Source organism: Oncorhynchus clarkii, chromosome 28 (assembly GCF_045791955.1).
Source record: "Oncorhynchus clarkii lewisi isolate Uvic-CL-2024 chromosome 28, UVic_Ocla_1.0, whole genome shotgun sequence".
In the NCBI taxonomy this organism is placed as follows: Eukaryota; Metazoa; Chordata; class Actinopteri; order Salmoniformes; family Salmonidae; genus Oncorhynchus; species Oncorhynchus clarkii.
Genome location: NC_092174.1, coordinates 42,515,620 through 42,534,014, shown reverse-complemented (window position 1 = coordinate 42,534,014; position 18,395 = coordinate 42,515,620).

Here is an 18,395-nt window from a genome sequence, read left to right as displayed (position 1 = left end):
TTGGTCTTGGTTCTGGTTCTGGTCTTGGTTCTGGGTCTGGTTTTGGTTCTGCTTCTGGTCTTGGTTCTGGTCTTGGTTCTGGTTCTGGTCTTGGTTCTGGTTCTGGTCTGGTTTTGGTTCTGGTTCTGGGTCTTGGTTCTGGTCTGGTTCTGGGTCTTGGATCTGGTTCTGGTTCTGGGTCTTGGTTCTGGCTCTCGTTCTGGTCTTGGTTCTGGGTCTTGTCTTGGTTCTGGTTCTGGTTCTGGTTCTGGTCTTGGTTCTGGCTCTGGGTCTTGTTTCTGGTTCTGGTTCTGGTCTTGGTTCTGGTTCTGGTCTTGGTTCTGGTCTTGGTTCTGGTCTTGGTTCTGGTCTGGTTCTGGCTCTGGTTCTGGTTCTGGTTCTGGGTCTTGGTTCTGGTTCTGGTTCTGGTCTTGGTTCTGGTTCTTGTCTGGTTCTTGTCTGGTTCTTGTCTGGTTCTTGTCTGGTCTGGTCCTTGTCTGGTCTGGTCTGGTTCTTGTCTGGTTCTGGTCTGGTCCTTGTCTGGTCCTTGTCTGGTCCTGGTCTGGTCCTTGTCTGGTCTGGTCTGGTTCTTGTCTGGTTCTTGTCTGGTTCTTGTCTGATCCTTGTCTGGTCTGGTCTGGTTCTTGTCTGGTTCTTGTCTGGTCTGGTCTGGTTCTTGTCTGGTTCTTGTGGTTCTGGTCTGGTCTGTTCTGGTCTGGTCTGGTCTGGTATGGTTCTTGTCTGGTCTGTTTCTTGTGGTTCTTGTCTGGTTCTGGTCTGGTTCTGGTCTGGTTCTTGTCTGGTTCTTGTCTGGTCCTGTCTGGTTCTTGTCTGGTCTGGTCCTTGTCTGGTCCTTGTCTGGTCCTTGTCTGGTCCTTGTCTGGTCTGGTCTGGTTCTTGTCTGGTTCTTGTCTGGTCTGGTCTGGTTCTTGTCTGGTTCTTGTCTGGTTCTTGTCTGGTCTGGTCTGGTTCTTGTCTGGTCCTTGTCTGATCCTTGTCTGGTTCTTGTCTGGTTCTTGTCTGGTCCTTGTCTGGTTCTGGTCTGGTCTGGTTCTTGTGGTTCTTGTCTGGCTCTGGTCTGGTCTGGTCTGGTTCTTGTCTGGTCTGGTCCTTGTCTGGTCCTTGTCTGGTCTGGTCCTTGTCTGGTTCTTGTCTGGTTCTTGTCTGGTTCTTGTCTGGGTCTGGTCTGGTCTGGTTCTTGTCTGGTTCTTGTGGTTCTTGTCTGGTTCTGGTCTGGTATGGTCTGGTTCTTGTCTGGTCTGGTCTGGTCTGGTTCTTGTCTGGTTCTTGTGGTTCTTGTCTGGTTCTTGTCTGGTCTGGTCCTTGTCTGGTCCTTGTCTGGTCTGGTCCTTGTCTGGTCTAGTCCTCGTCTGGTCTGGTCTGGTCTGGGTCTGGTCTGGTTCTTGTCTGGTCTGGTCTGGTCTGGTCCTTGTCTGGTCTGGTTCTTGTCTGGTCTGGTCTGGTTCTTGTCTGGTTCTTGTCTGGTTCTTGTCTGGTTCTGGTCTGGTCTGGTCCGGTCTGGTCTGGTCTGGTTCTTGTCTGGTCTGGTTCTTGTCTGGTCTGGTCTGGTCTGGTCTGGTCCTTGTCTGGTCTGGTCTGGTCTGGTCTGGTCTGGTTCTTGTCTGGTCTGGTTCTTGTCTGGTCTGGTTCTTGTCTGGTTCTTGTCTGGTTCTTGTCTGGTCTGGTCTGGTTCTTGTGGTTCTTGTGGTTCTTGTCTGGTTCTGGTCTGGTCCTTGTCTGGTCCTTGTCTGGTCCTTGTCTGGTCTGGTCTGGTCCTTGTCTGGTCTGGTTCTTGTCTGGTTCTTGTCTGGTCTGGTCTAGTCTGGTCTGGTTCTTGTGGTTCTTGTCTAGTTCTGGTCTGGGTCTGGTCCTTGTCTGGTCCTTGTCTGGTCTGGTCCTTGTCTGGTCTGGTCCTTGTCTGGTCTGGTTCTGGTCTGGTTCTTGTCTGGTCTGGTCTGGTTCTTGTGGTTCTTGTCTGGTCTGGTCTGGTTCTTGTCTGGTTCTTGTGGTTCTTGTCTGGTTCTCGTCTGTTCTGGTTCTTGTCTGGTCTTGTCTGGTTCTTGTCTGGTTCTTGTCTGGTCTGGTTCTTGTCTGGTCTGGTCTGGTCTGGTCCTTCTCTGGTCCTTGTCTGGTCCTTGTCTGGTCCTTGTCTGGTCTGGTCCTTGTCTGGTCTGGTTCTTGTCTGGTTCTTGTCTGGTCTAGTCTGGTTCTTGTCTGGTTCTTGTGGTTCTTGTCTGGTTCTGGTCTGGTCTGGTCTGGTCCTTGTCTGGTCTGGTTCTTGTCTGGTCTGGTTCTTGTCTGGTCTGGTTCTTGTGGTTCTTGTCTGGTCTGGTCTGGTTCTTGTGGGTCTTGTCTGGTCTGGTCTGGTATGGTCTGGTCCTTGTCTGGTTCTTGTCTGGTCTAGTCTGGTTCTTGTCTGGTTCTTGTGGTTCTTGTCTGGTTCTTGTCTGGTTCTTGTCTGGTTCTTGTCTGGTTCTGGTCTGGTTCTTGTCTGGTCTGGTCTGGTCCTTGTCTGGCCTGGTCCTTGTCTGGTTCTTGTCTGGTTCTGGTCTGGTCTGGTCTGGTCCTTGGTTCTGGTTCTGGGTCTTGGTTCTGGGTCTGGTTCTGATCTTGGTTCTGATTCTGGGTCTGGTTCTGGTCTTGGTTCTGGTCTTGGTTCTGGTCTTGGTTCTGATTCTGGGTCTGGTTCTGGCTCTGGTTCTGGTTCTGGTCTTGGTTCTGGTTCTGGGTCTGGTTCTGGTCTTGGGTCTGGTTCTGGTTCTGGTCTTGGTTCTGGTTCTGGTCTTGGTTCTGGGTCTGGTTCTGGTTCTTGGTATGGGTCTTGGTTCTGGTTTTGGTCTTGGTTCTGGGTCTTGGTTCTGGTTCTGGTCTTGGTTCTGGTTCTGGGTCTGGTTCTGGTCTTGGTTCTGATTCTGGGTCTGGGTCTGGTTCTGGTTCTGGTCTTGGTTCTGGCTCTGGTTCTGGTTCTGGTCCTGGTTCTGGGTCTGGTTCTGGTTCTGGTCTTGGTTCTGGGTCTGGGTCTTGGTCTTGTTTCTGGGTCTGGTTCTGGGTCTTGGTTCTGGTTCTGGTTCTGGTCTTGGTTCTGGGTCTGGTTCTGGGTCTGGGTCTGGGTCTGGTTCTGGGTCTGGGTCTGGGTCTTGGTTCTGGTTCTGGTCTTGGTTCTGGTTCTGGTTATGGTTCTTGGTTCTGGGTCTGGTCTTGGTTCTGGTTCTGGGTCTATTTCTGGTTCTGGGTCTTGGCTCTGGTTCTGGTCTTGATTCTGGTTCTGGCACTGGTTCTTGTCTGGTTCTTGTGGTTCTGGTCTGGTCTGGTCTGGTTCTTGTCTGGTCTGGTCTGGTCTGGTTCTTGTCTGGTCTGGTCTGGTCTGGTTCTTGTCTGGTCTGGTCCTTGTCTGGTCCTTGTCTGGTCTGGTCTGGTCCTTGTCTGGTCTGGTCTGGTCAAGGTCTTGTCTGGTCTGGTCTGTTCTAGTCTGGTCCTTGTCTGGTCCTTGTCTGGTCTTGTTCTTGTCTGGTTCTTGTCTGGTTCTTGTCTGGTCTGGTCTAGTCTGGTCTGGTTCTTGTCTGGTTCTTGTCTGGTTCTGGTCTGGTCTGGTCTAGTCTGGTCTGGTTCTTGTCTGGTTCTTGTCTGGTTCTTGTCTGATCTGGTCTGGTCTGGTCTGGGTCTTGTCTGGTTCTTGTCTGATCTGGTCTGGTCTGGGTCTGGTCTGGTCTGGTCTGGTCCTTGTCTGGTCTGGTCTGGTCTGGTTCTTGTATGGTCTGGTTCTTGTATGGTCTGGTTCTTGTATGGTCTGGTCTGGTTCTTGTCTGGTCTGGTTCTTGTCTGGTTCTTGTCTGGTTCTTGTCTGGTCTGGTTCTTGTCTGGTCTGGTTCGGTCTGGTCCTTCTCTGGTCCTTGTCTGGTCCTTGTTTGGTCCTTGTCTGGTCTGGTCCTTGTCTGGTCTGGTTCTTGTCTGGTTCTTGTCTGGTTCTGGTCTGGTCTGGTTCTTGTCTGGTTCTTGTGGTTCTTGTCTGGTCTGGTCCTTGTCTGGTCTGGTCTGGTTCTTGTCTGGTCTGGTCTGGTCTGGTCCTTGTCTGGTCCTTGTCTGGTCCTTGTCTGGTCTGGTCCTTGTCTGGTCTGGTTCTTGTCTGGTTCTGGTCTGGTCTGGTTCTTGTCTGGTTCTTGTCTGGTTCTGGTCTGGTCTGGTCTGGTCTGGTTCTTGTCTGGTCTGGTCTGGTCTGGTCCTTGTCTGGTCCTTGTCTGGTCTGGTTCTTGTCTGGTCTGGTTCTTGTCTGGTCTGGTCTAGTCTGGTCTGGTCTGGTCTGGTCTGGGTCTTGTCTGGTCTGGTCTAGTCTGGTCCTTGTCTGGTCCTTGTCTGGTCCTTGTCTGGTCCTTGTCTGGTCTTGTTCTTGTCTGGTTCTTGTCTGGTCTGGTCTAGTCTGGTCTGGTTTTTGTCTGGTTCTTGTCTGGTTCTTGTCTGATCTGGTCTGGTCTGGTCTGGTCTGGTTCTTGTATGGTCTGGTCTGGTCTGGTCTGGTTCTTGTCTGGTCTGGTTCTTGTCTGGTTCTTGTCTGGTTCTTGTCTGGTCTGGTTCTTGTCTGGTCCTTCTCTGGTCCTTGTCTGGTCCTTGTCTGGTCCTTGTCTGTCTGGTTCTTGTCTGGTCTGGTCCTTGTCTGGTCTGGTTCTTGTCTGGTCTGGTTCTTGTGGTTCTTGTCTGGTCTGGTCTGGTTCTTGTGGTTCTTGTCTGGTCTGGTCTGGTCTGGTCCTTGTCTGGCCTGGTCCTTGTCTGGGTTTTGGTTCTGGTTTTGGTCTGGTCTGGTCTGGTCCTTGGTTCTGGGTCTGGGTCTTGGTTCTGGTTTTGGTCTTGGTTCTGGTTCTGGGTCTGGTTCTGATCTTGGTTCTGATTCTGGGTCTGGTTCTGGCTCTGGTTCTGGTTCTTGGTCTTGGTTCTGGTTCTGGTCTTGGTTCTGGTTCTGGTCTTGGTTCTGGTTCTGGGTCTGGTTCTGGTCTTGGTTCTGATTCTGGGTCTGGTTCTGGCTCTGGTTCTGGTTCTTGGTCTTGGTTCTGGTTCTGGTCTTGGTTCTGGTTCTGGTCTTGGTTTTGGTTCTGGGTCTGGTTCTGGTCTTGGGTCTGGTTCTGGTTCTGGTATTGGTTCTGGTTCTGGCTCTGGTTCTGGTTCTGGTTCTGGTCTTGGTTCTGGTTTTGGTCTTGGTTCTGGTTCTGGGTCTTGGTTCTGGTTCTGGTCTTGGTTCTGGTCCTGGGTCTGGTTCTGGTTCTGGTCTTGGTTCTGGGTCTGGGTCTGGGTCTTGGTTTTGGTCTTGGTTCTGGTTCTGGGTCTGGTTCTGGTCTTGGTTCTGGGTCTTGGTTCTGGTTCTGGTCTTGGTTCTGGGTCTGGTTCTGGGTCTGGGTCTTGGTTCTGGTCTTGGTTCTGGTTCTGGTTCTGGTCTTGGTTCTGGTTCTGGTTCTTGGTTCTGGGTCTGGTCTTGGTTCTGGTCTTGGTTCTGGGTCTGGTTCTGGTCTTGGTTTTGGGTCTGGTTCTGGGTCTTGGTTCTGGTTCTGGTTCTGGCACTGGCACTGGTTCTGGTTCTGGGTCTGGTCTTGGTTCTGGTTCTTGTTCTGGCTCTGCTTGGTCTTGGTTCTGGTCTTGGTTCTGGCTCTGGTTCTGGTTCTGGTCTGGTTCTGGTCTTGGTTCTGGTTCTGGTTCTGGGTCTGGTTCTGCTTCTGGTCTTGATTCTGGGTCTTGGTTCTGGGTCTTGGTTCTGGTTCTGGTCTTGTTCTGGGTCTTGGTTCTGGTCTTGGTTCTGGCTCTGGTTCTGGGTCTTGGTTCTGGTTCTGGTCTGGTTCTGGTTCTGGGTCTTTGTTCTGGTTCTGGTCTTGGTTCTGGTTCTGGGTCTTGGTTCTGGCTCTGGTTCTGGTCTTGGTTCTGGGTCTTGTCTTGGTTCTGGTTCTGGTTCTGGTCTTGGTTCTGGCTCTGGGTCTTGGTTCTGGTTCTGGTTCGGGGTCTGGTCTTGGTTCTGGTTCTGGTCTTGGTTCTGGGTCTTGGTTCTGGTTCTGGGTTCTGGTTCTGGGTCTTGGTTCTGGTCTTGGTTCTGGTCTGGTTCTGGTCTTGGTTCTGGTTCTGGCTCTGGTTCTGGTTCTGGTCTTGGTTCTGGTCTGGTTCTTGTCTGGTTCTTTTCTGGTCTGGTTCTTGTCTGGTCCTTGTCTGGTTCTTGTCTGGTCTGGTCTAGTCTGGTCTGGTTCTTGTCTGGTTCTTGTGGTTCTTGTCTGGTTCTGGTCTGGTCTGGTCTGGTCTGGTTCTTGTCTGGTTCTCGTCTGTTCTGGTTCTTGTCTGGTACTTGTCTGGTCTGGTCTGGTCTGGTTCTTGTCTGGTTCTTGTCTGGTCTGGTTCTTGTCTGGTTCTTGTCTGGTTCTTGTCTGGTCTGGTTCTTGTCTGGTCTGGTCTGGTCCTTCTCTGGTCCTTGTCTGGTCCTTGTCTGATCTGGTCCTTGTCTGGTCTTGGTTCTGGGTCTTGGTTCTGGTTCTGGCTCTGGTTCTGGTTCTGGTCTTGGTTCTGGGTCTGGTTCTGGTTCTGGGTCTGGGTCTGGGTCTTGGTTCTGGTCTTGGTTCTGGGTCTGGTTCTGGTTCTGGTCTGGTCTGGTCTGGTTCTTGTCTTGTCTGGTCCTTGTCTGGTCCTTGTCTGGTTCTGGTCTGGTCTGGTTCTTGTCTGGTCTGGTTCTTGTCTGGTCTGGTCTGGTCTGGTTCTTGTCATGTCTGGTTCTTGTCTGGTCTGGTTCTTGTCTGGTCCGGTCCTTGTCTTGTCCTTGTCTGGTCCTTGTCTGGTCCTTGTCTGGTCTGGTCCTTGTCTGGTCTGGTCTGATTCTTGTCTGGTCCTTGTCTGGTCTGGTCCTTGTCTGGTTCTTGTCTGGTTTTTGTCTGGTCTGGTTCTTGTCTGGTTCTTGTCTGGTCTGGTCTGGTCTGGTTCTTGTCTGGTCTGGTTCTTGTCTGGTCTGGTTCGGTCTGGTCTGGTCTGGTCCTTGTCTGGTCTGGTCCTTGTCTGGTCTGGTTCTTGTCTGGTTCTTGTCTGGTCTGGTCTGGTCTGGTTCTTGTCTGGTCTGGTCCTTGTCTGGTCCTTCTCTGGTCCTTGTCTGGTCCTTGTCTGGTTCTGGTCTGGTCTGGTCTGGTCTGGTTCTTGTCTGGTCTGGTCTGGTCCTTGTCTGGTCTGGTCCTTGTCTGGTCTGGTTCTTGTCTGGTTCTTGTCTGGTCTGGTCTGGTTCTTGTCTGGTCTGGTCCTTGTCTGGTCCTTGTCTGGTCCTTGTCTGGTCCTTGTCTGGTTCTGGTCTGGTCTGGTCTGGTCTGGTTCTTGTCTGGTCTGGTCTGGTCTGGTTCTTGTCTGGTCTGGTCTGGTCTGGTTCTTGTCTGGTCTGGTCTGGTCTGGTCCTTGTCTGGTCTGGTCTGGTCTGGTCTGGTCTGGTTCTTGTCTGGTTCTTGTCTGGTCTGGTCTGGTCTGGTTCTTGTCTGGTTCTTGTCTGGTCTGGTTCTTGTCTGGTCTGGTCCGTTTCTGGTCTGGTCTGGTCTGGTCTGGTCTGGTCTGGTCCTTGTCTGGTTCTTGTCTGGTTCTTGTCTGGTCTGGTTCTTGTCTGGTCTGGTCTGGTTCTTGTCCGGTTCTTGTCTGGTTCTTGTCTGGTCCTTGTCTGGTCTGGTTCTTGTCTGGTCTGGTCTGGTCTGGTTCTTGTCTGGTTCTTGTGGTTCTTGTCTGGTTCTGGTCTGGTCTGGTCTGGTCTGGTCTGGTCTGGTTCTTGTCTGGTCTGGTTCTTGTCTGGTCTGGTCTGGTCCTTGTCTGGTCTGGTCTGGTCTGGTTCTTGTCTGGTCCTTGTCTGGTCTGGTCCTTGTCTGGTCTGGTTCTTGTCTGGTTCTTGTCTGGTCTGGTCTGGTTCTTGTCTGGTCTGGTTCTTGTCTGGTTCTGGTCTGGTCTGGTCTGGTCTGGTTCTTGTCTGGTCTGGTCTGGTCTGGTCCTTGTCTGGTCCTTGTCTGGTCCTTGTCTGGTCTGGTCTGGTCCTGGTCTGGTCTGGTTCTTGTCTGGTCTTGTCTGGTCTTGTCTGGTCTTGTCTGGTCCTTGTCTGGTCCTTGTCTGGTCCTTGTCTGGTCTGGTTCTTGTCTGGTCTGGTCTGGTTCTTGTGGTTCTTGTCTGGCTCTGGTCTGGTCTGGTCTGGTTCTTGTCTGGTCTGGTCCTTGTCTGGTCCTTGTCTGGTCTGGTCCTTGTCTGGTTCTTGTCTGGTTCTTGTCTGGTTCTTGTCTGGGTCTGGTCTGGTCTGGTTCTTGTCTGGTTCTTGTGGTTCTTGTCTGGTTCTGGTCTGGTATGGTCTGGTTCTTGTCTGGTCTGGTCTGGTCTGGTTCTTGTCTGGTTCTTGTGGTTCTTGTCTGGTTCTTGTCTGGTCTGGTCCTTGTCTGGTCCTTGTCTGGTCTGGTCCTTGTCTGGTCTAGTCCTCGTCTGGTCTGGTCTGGTCTGGGTCTGGTCTGGTTCTTGTCTGGTCTGGTCTGGTCTGGTCCTTGTCTGGTCTGGTTCTTGTCTGGTCTGGTCTGGTTCTTGTCTGGTTCTTGTCTGGTTCTTGTCTGGTTCTGGTCCGGTCTGGTCCGGTCTGGTCTGGTCTGGTCTGGTTCTTGTCTGGTCTGGTTCTTGTCTGGTCTGGTCTGGTCTGGTCTGGTCCTTGTCTGGTCTGGTCTGGTCTGGTCTGGTTCTTGTCTGGTCTGGTTCTTGTCTGGTCTGGTTCTTGTCTGGTTCTTGTCTGGTTCTTGTCTGGTCTGGTCTGGTTCTTGTGGTTCTTGTGGTTCTTGTCTGGTTCTGGTCTGGTCCTTGTCTGGTCCTTGTCTGGTCCTTGTCTGGTCTGGTCTGGTCCTTGTCTGGTCTGGTTCTTGTCTGGTTCTTGTCTGGTCTGGTCTAGTCTGGTCTGGTTCTTGTGGTTCTTGTCTAGTTCTGGTCTGGGTCTGGTCCTTGTCTGGTCCTTGTCTGGTCTGGTCCTTGTCTGGTCTGGTCCTTGTCTGGTCTGGTTCTGGTCTGGTTCTTGTCTGGTCTGGTCTGGTTCTTGTGGTTCTTGTCTGGTCTGGTCTGGTTCTTGTCTGGTTCTTGTGGTTCTTGTCTGGTTCTGGTCTGGTCTGGTCTGGTCTGGTTCTCGTCTGTTCTGGTTCTTGTCTGGTCTTGTCTGGTTCTTGTCTGGTTCTTGTCTGGTCTGGTTCTTGTCTGGTCTGGTCTGGTCTGGTCCTTCTCTGGTCCTTGTCTGGTCCTTGTCTGGTCCTTGTCTGGTCTGGTCCTTGTCTGGTCTGGTTCTTGTCTGGTTCTTGTCTGGTCTAGTCTGGTTCTTGTCTGGTTCTTGTGGTTCTTGTCTGGTTCTGGTCTGGTCTGGTCTGGTCCTTGTCTGGTCTGGTTCTTGTCTGGTCTGGTTCTTGTCTGGTCTGGTTCTTGTGGTTCTTGTCTGGTCTGGTCTGGTTCTTGTGGGTCTTGTCTGGTCTGGTCTGGTATGGTCTGGTCCTTGTCTGGTTCTTGTCTGGTCTAGTCTGGTTCTTGTCTGGTTCTTGTGGTTCTTGTCTGGTTCTTGTCTGGTTCTTGTCTGGTTCTTGTCTGGTTCTGGTCTGGTTCTTGTCTGGTCTGGTTCTTGTCTTGCCTGGTTCTTGTCTGGTCTGGTTCTTGTCTGGTCTGGTCCTTGTCTGGCCTGGTCCTTGTCTGGTTCTTGTCTGGTTCTGGTCTGGTCTGGTCTGGTCTGGTCCTTGGTTCTGGTTCTGGGTCTTGGTTCTGGGTCTGGTTCTGATCTTGGTTCTGATTCTGGGTCTGGTTCTGGTCTTGGTTCTGGTCTTGGTTCTGATTCTGGGTCTGGTTCTGGCTCTGGTTCTGGTTCTGGTCTTGGTTCTGGTTCTGGGTCTGGTTCTGGTCTTGGGTCTGGTTCTGGTTCTGGTCTTGGTTCTGGTTCTGGTCTTGGTTCTGGGTCTGGTTCTGGTTCTTGGTATGGGTCTTGGTTCTGGTTTTGGTCTTGGTTCTGGGTCTTGGTTCTGGTTCTGGTCTTGGTTCTGGGTCTGGTTCTGGTCTTGGTTCTGATTCTGGGTCTGGGTCTGGTTCTGGTTCTGGTCTTGGTTCTGGCTCTGGTTCTGGTTCTGGTCCTGGTTCTGGGTCTGGTTCTGGTTCTGGTCTTGGTTCTGGGTCTGGGTCTTGGTCTTGTTTCTGGGTCTGGTTCTGGGTCTTGGTTCTGGTTCTGGTTCTGGTCTTGGTTCTGGGTCTGGTTCTGGGTCTGGGTCTGGGTCTGGTTCTGGGTCTGGGTCTGGGTCTTGGTTCTGGTTCTGGTCTTGGTTCTGGTTCTGGTTATGGTTCTTGGTTCTGGGTCTGGTTCTGGGTCTGGTCTTGGTTCTGGTTCTGGGTCTATTTCTGGTTCTGGGTCTTGGCTCTGGTTCTGGTCTTGATTCTGGTTCTGGCACTGGTTCTGGTTCTGGTCTGGTTCTGGTCTTGGTTCTGGGTCTGGTTCTGGTTCTGGGTCTTGGTTCTGGTTCTGGCACTGGCACTGGTTCTGGGTCTGGTTCTGGTTCTGGTTTTGGTCTGGTCTTGTTTTTGTCTGGTTCTTGTCTGGTCTGGTCTGGTCTGTTTCTTGTCTGGTTCTTGTCTGGTCTGGTCTGTTTCTTGTCTGGTTCTTGTCTGGTTCTGGTCTGGTCTGGTCTGGGTCTGGTCTGGTTCTTGTCTGGTCTGGTTCTTGTCTGGTCTGGTCTGGTCTGGTCCTTGTCTGGTCTGGTCTGGTTCTTGTCTGGTTCTTGTCTGGTCTGGTCTGGTTCTTGTCTGGTTCTTTTCTGGTTCTTGTCTGGTCTGGTCTGGTCTGGTCCTTGTCTGGTCCTTGTCTGATCCTCGTCTGGTTCTTGTCTGGTCCTTGTCTGGTTCTGGTCTGGTCTGGTTCTTGTCTGGTTCTTGTGGTTCTTGTCTGGTCTGGTTCTTGTCTGGTCCTTGTCTGGTCTGGTCATTGTCTGGTCTGGTCTGGTTCTTGTCTGGTCTGGTTCTTGTCTGGTTCTTGTGATTCTTGTCTGGTTATGGTCTGGTCTGGTCTGGTCTGGTTCTTGTCTGGTCTGGTCTGGTCTGATCTGGTTCTTGTCTGGTCTGGTCTGGTCCTTGTCTGGTCCTTGTCTGGTCTGGTTCTTGTCTGGTCTGGTCTGGTTCTTGTCTGGTTCTTGTGGTTCTTGTCTGGTTCTTGTCTGGTCTGGTATGGTTCTTGTCTGGTCTGGTCCTTGTCTGGTTCTTGTCTGGTTCTGGTCTGGTCTGGTTCTTGTCTGGTCTGGTCTGGTTCTTGTCTGGTTCTTGTGGTTCTGGTCTGGTCTGGTCTGGTTCTTGTCTGGTCTGGTCTGGTCTGGTTCTTGTCTGGTCTGGTCCTTGTCTGGTCCTTGTCTGGTCTGGTCTGGTCCTTGTCTGGTCTGGTCTGGTCTGGGTCTTGTCTGGTCTGGTCTGTTCTAGTCTGGTCCTTGTCTGGTCCTTGTCTGGTCTTGTTCTTGTCTGGTTCTTGTCTGGTTCTTGTCTGGTCTGGTCTAGTCTGGTCTGGTTCTTGTCTGGTTCTTGTCTGGTTCTGGTCTGGTCTGGTCTAGTCTGGTCTGGTTCTTGTCTGGTTCTTGTCTGGTTCTTGTCTGATCTGGTCTGGTCTGGTCTGGGTCTTGTCTGGTTCTTGTCTGATCTGGTCTGGTCTGGTCTGGGTCTGGTCTGGTCTGGTCTGGTCCTTGTCTGGTCTGGTCTGGTCTGGTTCTTGTATGGTCTGGTTCTTGTATGGTCTGGTCTGGTCTGGTCTGGTTCTTGTCTGGTCTGGTTCTTGTCTGGTTCTTGTCTGGTTCTTGTCTGGTCTGGTTCTTGTCTGGTCTGGTTCGGTCTGGTCCTTCTCTGGTCCTTGTCTGGTCCTTGTTTGGTCCTTGTCTGGTCTGGTCCTTGTCTGGTCTGGTTCTTGTCTGGTTCTTGTCTGGTTCTGGTCTGGTCTGGTTCTTGTCTGGTTCTTGTGGTTCTTGTCTGGTCTGGTCCTTGTCTGGTCTGGTCTGGTTCTTGTCTGGTCTGGTCTGGTCTGGTCCTTGTCTGGTCCTTGTCTGGTCCTTGTCTGGTCTGGTCCTTGTCTGGTCTGGTTCTTGTCTGGTTCTGGTCTGGTCTGGTTCTTGTCTGGTTCTTGTCTGGTTCTGGTCTGGTCTGGTCTGGTCTGGTTCTTGTCTGGTCTGGTCTGGTCTGGTCCTTGTCTGGTCCTTGTCTGGTCTGGTTCTTGTCTGGTCTGGTTCTTGTCTGGTCTGGTCTAGTCTGGTCTGGTCTGGTCTGGGTCTTGTCTGGTCTGGTCTAGTCTGGTCCTTGTCTGGTCCTTGTCTGGTCCTTGTCTGGTCCTTGTCTGGTCTTGTTCTTGTCTGGTTCTTGTCTGGTCTGGTCTAGTCTGGTCTGGTTTTTGTCTGGTTCTTGTCTGGTTCTTGTCTGATCTGGTCTGGTCTGGTCTGGTCTGGTTCTTGTATGGTCTGGTCTGGTCTGGTCTGGTTCTTGTCTGGTCTGGTTCTTGTCTGGTTCTTGTCTGGTTCTTGTCTGGTCTGGTTCTTGTCTGGTCCTTCTCTGGTCCTTGTCTGGTCCTTGTCTGGTCCTTGTCTGTCTGGTTCTTGTCTGGTCTGGTCCTTGTCTGGTCTGGTTCTTGTGGTTCTTGTCTGGTCTGGTCTGGTCTGGTTCTTGTGGTTCTTGTCTGGTCTGGTCTGGTCTGGTCCTTGTCTGGCCTGGTCCTTGTCTGGGTTTTGGTTCTGGTTTTGGTCTGGTCTGGTCTGGTCCTTGGTTCTGGGTCTGGGTCTTGGTTCTGGTTTTGGTCTTGGTTCTGGTTCTGGGTCTGGTTCTGATCTTGGTTCTGATTCTGGGTCTGGTTCTGGCTCTGGTTCTGGTTCTTGGTCTTGGTTCTGGTTCTGGTCTTGGTTCTGGTTCTGGTCTTGGTTCTGGTTCTGGGTCTGGTTCTGGTCTTGGTTCTGATTCTGGGTCTGGTTCTGGTTCTGGTCTTGGTTTTGGTTCTGGGTCTGGTTCTGGTCTTGGGTCTGGTTCTGGTTCTGGTATTGGTTCTGGTTCTGGCTCTGGTTCTGGTTCTGGTTCTGGTCTTGGTTCTGGTTTTGGTCTTGGTTCTGGTTCTGGTCCTGGGTCTGGTTCTGGTTCTGGTCTTGGTTCTGGGTCTGGGTCTGGGTCTTGGTTTTGGTCTTGGTTCTGGTTCTGGGTCTGGTTCTGGTCTTGGTTCTGGGTCTTGGTTCTGGTTCTGGTCTTGGTTCTGGGTCTGGTTCTGGGTCTTGGTTCTGGTCTTGGTTCTGGTTCTGGTTCTGGTCTTGGTTCTGGTCTTGGTTCTGGTTCTGGTTCTGGTTCTTGGTTCTGGGTCTGGTCTTGGTTCTGGTCTTGGTTCTGGGTCTGGTTCTGGTCTTGGTTTTGGGTCTGGTTCTGGGTCTTGGTTCTGGTTCTGGTTCTGGCACTGGCACTGGTTCTGGTTCTGGGCCTGGTCTTGGTTCTGGTTCTTGTTCTGGCTCTGCTTGGTCTTGGTTCTGGTCTTGGTTCTGGCTCTGGTTCTGGTTCTGGTCTGGTTCTGGTCTTGGTTCTGGTTCTGGTTCTGGTTCTGGGTCTGGTTCTGCTTCTGGTCTTGATTCTGGGTCTTGGTTCTGGGTCTTGGTTCTGGTTCTGGTCTTGTTCTGGGTCTTGGTTCTGGTCTTGGTTCTGGCTCTGGTTCTGGGTCTTGGTTCTGGTTCTGGTCTGGTTCTGGTTCTGGGTCTTTGTTCTGGTTCTGGTCTTGGTTCTGGTTCTGGTTCTGGTTCTGGGTCTTGGTTCTGGCTCTGGTTCTGGTCTTGGTTCTGGGTCTTGTCTTGGTTCTGGTTCTGGTCTTGGTTCTGGCTCTGGGTCTTGGTTCTGGTTCTGGTTCGGGGTCTGGTCTTGGTTCTGGTTCTGGTCTTGGTTCTGGGTCTTGGTTCTGGTTCTGGGTTCTGGTTCTGGGTCTTGGTTCTGGTCTTGGTTCTGGTCTGGTTCTGGTCTTGGTTCTGGTTCTGGCTCTGGTTCTGGTTCTGGTCTTGGTTCTGGTCTGGTTCTTGTCTGGTTCTTTTCTGGTCTGGTTCTTGTCTGGTCTGGTCCTTGTCTGGTTCTTGTCTGGTCTGGTCTAGTCTGGTCTGGTTCTTGTCTGGTTCTTGTGGTTCTTGTCTGGTTCTGGTCTGGTCTGGTCTGGTCTGGTTCTTGTCTGGTTCTCGTCTGTTCTGGTTCTTGTCTGGTACTTGTCTGGTCTGGTCTGGTCTGGTCTGGTTCTTGTCTGGTTCTTGTCTGGTCTGGTTCTTGTCTGGTTCTTGTCTGGTCTGGTTCTTGTCTGGTCTGGTCTGGTCTGGTCCTTCTCTGGTCCTTGTCTGGTCCTTGTCTGATCTGGTCCTTGTCTGGTCTTGGTTCTGGGTCTTGGTTCTGGCTCTGGTTCTGGTCTTGGTTCTGGGTCTGGTTCTGGTTCTGGGTCTGGGTCTGGGTCTTGGTTCTGGTCTTGGTTCTGGGTCTGGTTCTGGTTCTGGTCTGGTCTGGTCTGGTTCTTGTCTTGTCTGGTCCTTGTCTGGTCCTTGTCTGGTTCTGGTCTGGTCTGGTTCTTGTCTGGTCTGGTTCTTGTCTGGTCTGGTCTGGTCTGGTTCTTGTCATGTCTGGTTCTTGTCTGGTCTGGTTCTTGTCTGGTCCGGTCCTTGTCTTGTCCTTGTCTGGTCCTTGTCTGGTCCTTGTCTGGTCTGGTCCTTGTCTGGTTCTTGTCTGGTTCTTGTCTGGTCTGGTTCTTGTCTGGTTCTTGTCTGGTCTGGTCTGGTCTGGTTCTTGTCTGGTCTGGTTCTTGTCTGGTCTGGTTCGGTCTGGTCTGGTCTGGTCCTTGTCTGGTCTGGTCCTTGTCTGGTCTGGTTCTTGTCTGGTTCTTGTCTGGTCTGGTCTGGTCTGGTTCTTGTCTGGTCTGGTCCTTGTCTGGTCTGGTCCTTGTCTGGTTCTTGTCTGGTTCTTGTCTGGTCTGGTTCTTGTCTGGTCTGGTCTGGTTCTTGTCTGGTCTGGTTCTTGTCTGGTCTGGTTCGGTCTGGTCTGGTCTGGTCCTTGTCTGGTCTGGTCCTTGTCTGGTCTGGTTCTTGTCTGGTTCTGGTCTGGTCTGGTCTGGTTCTTGTCTGGTCTGGTCTGGTCCTTGTCTGGTCTGGTCCTTGTCTGGTCTGGTTCTTGTCTGGTTCTTGTCTGGTCTGGTCTGGTTCTTGTCTGGTCTGGTCCTTGTCTGGTCCTTGTCTGGTCCTTGTCTGGTCCTTGTCTGGTTCTGGTCTGGTCTGGTCTGGTCTGGTTCTTGTCTGGTCTGGTCTGGTCTGGTTCTTGTCTGGTCTGGTCTGGTCTGGTTCTTGTCTGGTCTGGTCTGGTCTGGTCCTTGTCTGGTCTGGTCTGGTCTGGTCTGGTTCTTGTCTGGTTCTTGTCTGGTCTGGTCTGGTTCTTGTCTGGTTCTTGTCTGGTCTGGTTCTTGTCTGGTCTGGTCCGTTTCTGGTCTGGTCTGGTCTGGTCTGGTCCTTGTCTGGTTCTTGTCTGGTTCTTGTCTGGTCTGGTTCTTGTCTGGTCTGGTCTGGTTCTTGTCCGGTTCTTGTCTGGTTCTTGTCTGGTCCTTGTCTGGTCTGGTTCTTGTCTGGTCTGGTCTGGTCTGGTTCTTGTCTGGTTCTTGTGGTTCTTGTCTGGTTCTGGTCTGGTCTGGTCTGGTCTGGTCTGGTCTGGTTCTTGTCTGGTCTGGTTCTTGTCTGGTCTGGTCTGGTCCTTGTCTGGTCTGGTCTGGTCTGGTTCTTGTCTGGTCCTTGTCTGGTCTGGTCCTTGTCTGGTCTGGTTCTTGTCTGGTTCTTGTCTGGTCTGGTCTGGTTCTTGTCTGGTCTGGTTCTTGTCTGGTTCTGGTCTGGTCTGGTCTGGTCTGGTTCTTGTCTGGTCTGGTCTGGTCTGGTCCTTGTCTGGTCCTTGTCTGGTCCTTGTCTGGTCTGGTCTGGTCCTTGTCTGGTCTGGTTCTTGTCTGGTTCTTGTCTGGTCTGGTCTGGTCTGGTTCTTGTCTGGTCTTGTCTGGTCTTGTCTGGTCCTTGTCTGGTCCTTGTCTGGTCTGGTCTGGTCCTTGTCTGGTCTGGTTCTTGTCTGGTTCTTGTCTGGTCTGGTCTAGTCTGGTCTGGTTCTTGTCTGGTTCTTGTGGTTCTTGTCTAGTTCTGGTCTGGGTCTGGTCTGGTCTGGTCCTTGTCTGGTCCTTGTCTGGTCCTTGTCTGGTCTGGTCCTTGTCTGGTCTGGTTCTGGTCTGGTTCTTGTCTGGTTCTTGTGGTTCTTGTCTGGTCTGGTTTGGTCTGGTCTGGTTCTTGTCTGGTTCTGGTCTGGTCTGGTCTGGTTCTTGTCTTCCCTGGTTCTTGTCTGGTCTGGTTCTTGTCTGGTTTGGTCCTTGTCTGGTCCTTGTCTGGTCTGGTCTTTGTCTGGTCTGGTCTGGTTCTTTTCTGGTTCTTGTCTGGTTCTGGTCTGGTCTGGTCTGGTCTGGTCTGGTCTGGTTCTTGTCTTGTCTGGTCCTTGTCTGGTCCTTGTCTGGTCTGGTTCTTGTCTGGTTCTTGTCTGGTCTGGTCTGGTCTGGTCCTTGTCTGGTCCTTGTCTGGTCCTTGTCTGGTCCTTGTCTGGTCCTTGTCTGGTCTGGTTCTTGTCTGGTTCTTGTCTGGTTCTTGTCTGGTTCTGGTCTGGTCTGGTCTGGTCTGGTTCTTGTCTGGTCTGGTTCTTGTCTGGTCTGGTCTGGTCTGGTTCTTGTCTGGTTCTTGTCTGGTCTGGTTCTTGTCTGGTTCTTGTCTGGTCTGGTCTGGTTCTTGTCTGGTCTGGTTCTTGTCTGGTCTGGTTCGGTCTGGTCTGGTCTGGTCCTTGTCTGGTCTGGTCCTTGTCTGGTCTGGTTCTTGTCTGGTCTGGTCCTTGTCTGGTCCTTGTCTGGTCCTTGTCTGGTCCTTGTCTGGTCCTTGTCTGGTTCTGGTCTGGTCTGGTCTGGTTCTTGTCTGGTCTGGTCTGGTCTGGTTCTTGTCTGGTCCTTGTCTGGTCTGGTCTGGTCTGGTTCTTGTCTGGTTCTTGTCTGGTCTGGTCTGGTCTGGTCCTTCTCTGGTCCTTCTCTGGTCCTTGTCTGGTCCTTGTCTGGTCCTTGTCTGGTCCTTGTCTGGTCCTTGTTTGGTCCTGGTCTGGTTCTTGTCTGGTTCTTGTCTGGTCTGGTTCTTGTCTGGTCTGGTCCGTTTCTGGTCTGGTCTGGTCTGGTCTGGTCTGGTCCTTGTCTGGTTCTTGTCTGGTTCTTGTCTGGTCTGGTTCTTGTCTGGTCTGGTCTGGTTCTTGTCTGGTCTGGTTCTTGTCTGGTCTGGTCTGGTTCTTGTCTGGTTCTTGTCCGGTTCTTGTCTGGTTCTTGTCTTGTCTGGTCTGGTCCTTGTCTGGTCCTTGTCTGGTCCGGTCCTTGTCTGGTCTGGTCTGGTTCTTGTCTGGTTCTTGTCTGGTCTGGTTTTTGTTGGTTCTTGTAGTTCTTGTCTGGTTCTGGTCTGGTCTGTTCCTTGTCTGGTCCTTGTCTGGTCCTGTTCTGGTCCTTGTCTGGTCTGGTCTGGTTCTTGTCTGGTTCTCTTCTGGTTCTTGTCTGGTCTGGTTCTTGTGGTTATTGTCTGGTTCTTGTGGTTCTGGTCTGGTCTGGTCTGGTTCTTGTCTGGTCTGGTCTGGTCCTTGTCTGATCCTTGTCTGGTCTGGTCAAGTCTGGTTCTTGTCTGGTTCTTGTCTGGTCCTTGTCTGGTTCTTGTTTTTCTTGTCTGGTTCTGGTCTGGTCTGGTCTGGTCTGGTTCTGGTCTGGTCTGGTCTGGTCTGGTATGGTTCTTGTCTGCTCTGGTCTGTTTCTTGTCTGGTTCTTGTCTGGTCTGGTCTGGTCTGGTTCTTGTCTGGTTCTTGTCTGGTCTGGTCTGGTTCTTGTCTGGTCTGGTTCTGGTCTGGTCTGGTCTGGTCTGGTTCTTGTCTGGTCTGGTCTGGTCCTTGTCTGGTCTGGTCCTTGTCTGGTCCTTGTCTGGTCCTTGTCTGGTCTGGTCTGGTTCTTGTCTGGTTCTGGTCTGGTTCTGGTCTGGTCTGGTCTAGTCTGGTCTGGTTCTTGTCTGGTTCTTGTGGTTCTTGTCTAGTTCTGGTCTGGGTCTGGTCTGGTCTGGTCCTTGTCTGGTCCTTGTCTGGTCCTTGTCTGGTCTGGTTCTGGTCTGGTTCTGGTCTGGTTCTTGTCTGGTTCTTGTCTGGTTCTTGTCTGGTCTGGTCTGGTCTGGTCTGGTTCTTGTCTGGTTCTGGTCTGGTCTGGTCTGGTTCTTGTCTTCCCTGGTTCTTGTCTGGTCTGGTTCTTGTCTGGTTTGGTCCTTGTCTGGTCCTTGTCTGGTCTGGTCTTTGTCTGGTCTGGTCTGGTTCTTTTCTGGTTCTTGTCTGGTTCTTGTCTGGTCTGGTCTGGTCTGGTCTGGTCC